Raw genomic sequence first — 7,366 nt, forward strand, 5'->3', positions numbered from 1 at the left:
TGGAAGATCTCATTGTCTGACTCTCCCTGCTAACTCTGCCTTTCAAATAAATCTTTCAAAAAGAAATGAAAACCTAAGTATACTGTACTCAACAGCAATAGCTCAGTGAAGAACACTTGGCAAAACTGAAACGTCAAGGGGAAGAGTTACTAAGTAAAGAAAAGGACAATGTTAAAATCTACTTTCTAGAAGCAGTAGATTGATGCTGATGCTTACTATGGAGGGGAGCGCAGACAATGGGAAAACGCTCAGTAGGAACAGTTGCATAACATGTAGTAAGGTCCAGAAAGTATTGCCTAATGCCATGCCTGTTTAACAACAATGTATTGTGCATTTAAAAGTGTGCTGAGGGTAGATCTCATTAGGTATTCTGAACAAAAATAAATAAATAAAAACAAAAAGAGGACTTTGAAGAAGCAGTGGTCACTATCAGAGGTGAAAAACAAATGAATGAAACCAAATTACCAATCGGATGTTCCAGGGAAATTACCAGACTAGGTTTAGGAATACTCCTACTTGTGTTGCCATTAGACTGCAAGTTCAATATCAAAAATAAAACTTGACCTCTAGAAATAAAAGCCCCATTTTTGCACGACCTCTCAAGCAGAAAAACATTTTTCCTTTTGAGGCTGTACTTGCCAATATGCTGAATAACTCCTAAACTGTGTGCCACAAGTATATATAACATTTACCGGTATAGCAGAGTGGGACATGGAGGCAAACCTGCTTAGCACTTACAGGTGTCCCCAGATGAAGTGTCTCTCTAAAATGGGCATATTTATAATAAAAACTAACAATATTGTTAGGGTTAATGAATTCAACATTTTTGTTTTCAAAAATTCATTTTCAGGCCCGGAGCCGTGGCCTAGTGGCTAAAGTTCTCACCTTGAACATGCCAGGTTCCCATATGGCCACCGGTTCTAATCCTGGCAGCCATGCTTCCCATCCAGCTCCCTGCTTGAGGCCTGGGAAAGCAGTCAAGGACAGCCCAAAGCCTTGGGACCCTGTACCTGCACGGGAGACCTGGAGGTGCTTCCTGGCTCCTGGTTTTGGATTGGCTCAGCTCCATCCGTTAGAAAGTGAATCAACGGACAGAAGATCTTCCTCAGTCTCTCCTCCTGTCTGTATATCTGACATTCCAATATAAATAAAATCTTTTAAGAATATATTTTTACTTTATTTACAAGGCAGAGGGAGTGAGCTGGCTGCACAGAGAGGCAAATAGAGACAGAGATCTTCCATCTGGTGATTCACGACCCAAAAGCCTGCAATAGCCATGGCAAGAAGTCAGGAACCCAGGACTCAGTCTGGTTCTCCCATGCCACTGGCAAGAACCCAACTACGGGAGCCATCAGCTGCCATCTCCAGGGCACATATTAGTAAGAATGCTGGAACCGAAAGTGGAGCTGGGTTCCCACCAAGCACCCTGACATGGGAAACAGATGACCCAAGAGTTGATTTAACCACTGCCCCAAACACCTACAGCTGGGTCAATTTTTTAAATTGTTTTATGATACAATTCCATAGGCTCTGGGATTTCCTGTCCTCCCTCCAAAAGTCCACTCCCTCCTATTTATTTCCCCTCTAGTATTACAATGGGTGGTCCTTCATTAACAGTCGTAAGTCCATCATTTCACTACTGATGTGTTTCCTGATACTGTGCGCGTGGACATTAATCAGACAAAAGACCCCCTAAGTCAAAGATACCAGGAAACAACACACTGGATCATTAAGTATGATCTAACAAACTGCTGGGCTTCTATATATTTGTATTCTTTAATTCCTCCACTTCTACTAAGAAAAAGAAAAGTCAACAGAAGTCAATGCTGTCACTGATGCTTCTACATGGCCATTTTGGTAGTAGTCACTTCACTACTGGAAAGTTCATAATGCCATTAAGGGGATGTTTCCTGGGACTGGAAATTTAACACAGAGACTGAACTCCTGAATAGCATCCCTTTGTTCTGGTACATAAATGACCCGTTCCCCAGAAGTAATCTCCTAGGGCCTTCACAGATAATCAATGTCACCACTCAGCTCCACTTGGCATCATCCATTTTTTTTTTTTTAAAGATTTATTCATTTTATTACAGCCAGATATACACAGAGGAGAGACAGAGAGGAAGATCTTCCGTCCGATGATTCACTCCCCAAGTGAGCCGCAACGGGCCGATGCGCGCCGATCCGAAGCCGGGAACCTGGAACCTCTTCCAGGTCTCCCACGCGGGTGCAGTGTCCCAATGCATTGGGCCGTCCTCAACTGCTTTCCCAGGCCACAAGCAGGGAGCTGGATGGGAAGTGGAGCTGCCGGGATTAGAACCGGCGCCCATAGGGGATCCCGGGGCTTTCAAGGCGAGGACTTTAGCCGCTAGGCCACGCCGCCGGGCCCGGCATCATCCATTCTTTAAGAAAAGGCCTGAGAAAGCTGGTGGGTCTCATAATGGCCTTGGAATGACCATGCAAGTAACAAGAGCCATTTTCAGAGATGCAGAAACATCTACTAGCCAAAGAAACTTATCTTCTCTCAACTATCAACTACGAGCACATGAGGTCAGTTCTTGCGTATTTTTCGCAAGACTATTCAGCACTGAGGAAATGACACACCATTCTTTACAACTGATAAAGCTCAGGACTGAAGATGAGTTTCAATCAGTTAACAACCAAAAAACTAAAACATTAGGACACATGCTAGGGGTCCTTGCATGGTAGCCTAGCAGGTAAAGGCCTCACCTTGCATGTACCAGAATCCCATATGGGCACCGGTTTGTACTCTGACAGTCCCACTTCCCATCCAGCTGCCTGCTTGTGCCCCGGGAAAAGCAGTCAAGAGCAGCCCAAATCCTTGGGACTCTGCACCCATGTGACACCCGAAAGAAGCTCCTGACTCCTGGCTTCAAATCAGCTCAACTCTGGCCATTGCGGCCACTTGGAGAGTGAATCAGTGAATGGAGGATTTTCCTCTCTATGTATCTGACTTTCCAATAAAAAAATTATATATATATTTTTGTATATTATATATTTCTTTATATATTACATATATATAAAGAACACATACTAGGGTCCTTCAAAAACTTCACAAAAGGTAATTAAAAGATAAGTTTATTTGGGTAAAAGAAATAATGAAATCCAGGTATATCATAGAGAAAGACAAAAATGTTGTCCATGAAATTTTCAAGACTCCCTGATTCCAAAATGCTGGGCACCAATATAAACATACATTAATTTCATTTTCCATGAGTTTATTGAAGCTCCTTTGAATATTATAATAAAAATCCAGATTTTATGAATCCAGCGGATTCATATGGGGGGGGGCGTGCCACACAAGTGATTACTTGCTTCCCTACTAAGTCAACTACAAGTAACCATGAAGCTCACTTGGATGGTACTATGAACACCTGACATCTCACTTAGAAATCATGATATTGGAAACCAGTAGCGAAGACATAGCATTCCCTCTTAATAAGGTATACTGTTTTGTGACTGGCACTTCCTACAGAAATAGAGGTATTGTGGGGAGGAAAAACAAAATGAGGCTGGAGAGATGGTAGTTTAGAATTGGGTAAGAAATGTCAAGCTAGGGTGGTAGACATATGATGTAGCAGCTCAGACACTGCCTGGGACACCCACATCACATACGGGAGCACCTAGGTTAAGTCGCAGATCCACTTTCAATTACAGCTTCCACATTACATGCACCTTGTGGGGCAACAAGCGACAGGTCAAATACTCAGGTCCCTGAGATTTTCAGGGGAGATCCAGCTTGAGTTCCTGGCTCCTGCCTTCAGCCTGGCTCAGCTGTTGCTGTCATTCTGGGAGTGAGCCAGCAGATGGATGTGTTCTTTCTATAATAAATGTGAGACACACAATTTTGGATCTTCACTGCCGAGTGTAGATACAGTGGGGAGATGAAGAAAGCATTGCAGCTTTGTCATCATTTGCATTTGAACCTGAACTGTAGTGGGAACATATGGAACTGACTGAAGAATTTGCAATCAGGAAAACAAGCAGGCTACTGCACCTGCCATAGCTGGAGGCGTGAGGACCTTAATCAGACCAGGAAAAGTTTACTGAGGTCTAATTGCAGTATATAAACAGTAATAAGGCAATCAGGTGGTAGAATCATTAACTTCTAGACTTGAGAAGAGTTAAATGCCAAATTGACATAGTTACAGTGCAAAAGATGACACTATGTTTACGGCTATAATTATAACTTGAGTTTTTTAAATGCAGCTATATAGAGTAGGCGACCTTTGGAGTCATTATCTACAATACCCAGGCATTATTTTAAAACTAAATCTAAATTTGCCCACAGGAATAAAAAAACACCTGACAACAACTTACAGGAGAAATAAATTGCACATAATTCAATTGGCTGCTCATTCATTTCCAATTAACTTTAAACAATCAATTTCTTTAACATTAGTAGGCACTGTATATATGAATTTTAAAATTCTGGACACCAGTATAAACATACTTTAGTTTCATTACCCATGAGCTTTCGAAGTTCCTTTGCATATAAATAAAAACTGGGGCAATCTGAAGTTAAATTTGACTCATAGTACACTATCAGTGTAAATATATTAAATAAACATGATAGGATATTTGAGAAGTCGGGACAAAACAACATCAACAGTTTTCCCATGCAGCCAGAAAGAAAGGCCTTTATAAACACTTTAGTAACAAAAAGCAGCTGCATAGATAAACACATGCACACATACTCTGGCACTTTACCCAAATTTATTCAGAGAAGCAATCTTTTATGCAAACACATAAATGAGAGAAATGAAGATTTCAGTAAGTATACATACATATTATTCCCTAAATTCCTATCTTAATTGCATTTTATCCAGTTTAAATACACATGTAAATACTTTAAAAGGGGCAAATCTGGAGTTAAAAAGAAACTTTAAATCATCCAAAATAATTAACATGCAAAATTTTCTAGAGCAAAAAATGATGGAAGACTACAACTCCAACAACAAAAATCAATCTCATTGAAAGGAACAAAGGAACTGAAATGACATCTTCCCAAAGAAATAAATAGTAAATGAGAGAATGCAAATCAGAACACCAATGATATCAATTTGAACATTCTGGGATAGCTATTATAAACTTTTAAACACACAAGCCCTGCGAAGATGTGGATAAATCAGAACCCCTGATCACTGTAAAATGGAGCATCCACTCTAGAAAATAAAATGGAAGTTCTAAAAAAAAAGATTCATCATTTGATCCAACAACTCCATCCCAGAGCTTATACCCCAAAGAACTGAAAGGACTCCAACACCCAGATATAGATATGTATATAAATACATACACATATAATTAATATAAGACATGGGAGCTACCCAAAGTCACCTGGACAGATGAATGAATCAACAAAGATCAAACACACAATAGCATATTGCTTGCCTTAAAAAGTTATGACGACACATACTAGGATGCGGATGAGCCTTGAAGTCATGACGCCAAGTCAAATAGCCAGTCGAGAGGACAAATCCATGAAAGTTTCTTAGAAGGGGAGCCTGGAGTGCCCTAACTCATAGACAGAAAGAAGCATGGTGGCCACCTGGGATTAGTGGAAAAAGAACTGGGAATTAATGTTTACTGAACACAAAATTTCAGGTGGTTGAGACAAAAATGTTCTGGGCCCGGCGGCATGGCCTAGCGGCTAAAGTCCTCACCTTGAACGCCCGGGATCCCATATGGTCACCGGTTCTAATCCCGGCAGCTCCACTTCCCATCCAGCTCCCTGCTTGTGGCCTAGGAAAGCAGTCGAGGACGGCCCAAAGCCTTGGAACCCTGCACCCGCGTGGGAGACCTGGAAGAGGTTCCAGGTTCCCGGCTTCGGATCGGCGCGCACCGGCCGTTGCAGCTCACTTGGGGAGTGAATCATCAGATGGAAGATCTTCATGTCTATCTCTCCTCCTCTTTGTATATCTGACTTTGTAATAAAATAAATCTAAAAGAAAAAAATGTTCTGCAGATGGATGATGGTGAGTTGCCCAGCAACAGGAAGGTACTTGATTAATACCATGCAACTTCATATCTAAAAATCTTGGCAAATTCTTTTTACTGGACATGTTGTGATTTTTTTTGAAAGTTTAAAAAAATCAACAGAAACTTGTGTGACTAGGTATTATAAGATATAAAGTGATGAAACAATTGCTTACTGGCATGAAAATATTGACAGACTGAAAATGAAAAAATCAAAGCCTGAAATACAAACACACAAGAGGGAACATGGGAGATATTTCAAATTAGTGATTTTCCAAAATTAAAATCTGGGATGCAGTGTTATAAGTCAGCCTCGCAGTGCTGCTCACAACCCATCTCCATGTGAGCTGGGCTATGAGCAGGTTACTTAACCCGTTGTTGCTTCCATCTGCTCAAGTATACGAGCGAGGATATTTACACTGCTACTTACCTTATGGGTCAATGAGTCGTACTTTTTAAATGCTTAGGATGGTACCTTTCTATACAGCATGCAGCAGCACGTAGAGTATAAAGACTGTAACCAGTTCTCATCACCCATCAAAATCAATCTAAAGTGGAAACAACTAGTGGGATTAAAAATGAAACTAGGGTGGACATTTGGCCTAGTAGTGAAGACCCTGATCTTCTACACTGCCGTGCCCGAGTGTGAAGTTTGGATCCAACTGCTTGCTGGAAGATAGCAGTGATCATCCCAGCGACTGGGTTTCAGCTGTCCGGGGGCAGACCTGGCCTGAGTTTCCAATTCCTGGCTTCAATACTAACATCCAGTTTCAGGCATTTAGGGAGTAGTACCGTAGATGGGCATTCTCTACCTCTGCCTCTCAAACAAGAAGGTTTCTTTCCCAATGCAAACAATATGAAATACCTGTGGAGTTCAACCTTTAAGTAAACATAGGAAAAACTAAAGGAACTAGCATATTTGACAACATGAAAAAATTTTAAATCACTATATACAAAACTCAAAGGCATATCATAAAAGTGTCAAATCAACACAATCACATGATCCCGAAATATTAATGGGTCAAAGATGAACAGAAGAGTAAATTTACAAAGCTGATATAACTTCAAAAATGTTCAACCATTGAGTCTCTTGCCAGCATAATCTTGCCTGGCTACCCATCTGTCCCTTCCTCATCCCCATCCAGGCAAGTGCTTGCTTCCCAACCTTTCTTCATGTTGGCAGTGACCATGTGATCCAGTCTGTGCCAACAAGACGTAAGGAATGCAGTGCTGGAGAGTGAGCTGCCGGGTAAGGCTCCTCCTCCCTGCCAAGGGGAGACAGGCATGCCTGGAGAAGGCCTCTCCTGGAGGACACTGTCCGGAATTTCCAGCCTGTGTACATAAGTAGCAATGGCTGAGGTATGTGGAA

General features: G+C 41.5%; 1 protein-coding gene across 3 annotated transcripts in view; it reads right to left on the bottom strand.

Annotated features, from left to right (window-relative positions):
• Positions 1–7,366, bottom strand: part of MTUS1 (microtubule associated scaffold protein 1) — a 152,055-nt gene that overhangs the window by 71,879 nt on the left and 72,810 nt on the right. The window lies entirely within an intron of this gene.

The sequence above is a fragment of the Ochotona princeps genome, chromosome 11, assembly GCF_030435755.1.
Source record: "Ochotona princeps isolate mOchPri1 chromosome 11, mOchPri1.hap1, whole genome shotgun sequence".
In the NCBI taxonomy this organism is placed as follows: Eukaryota; Metazoa; Chordata; class Mammalia; order Lagomorpha; family Ochotonidae; genus Ochotona; species Ochotona princeps.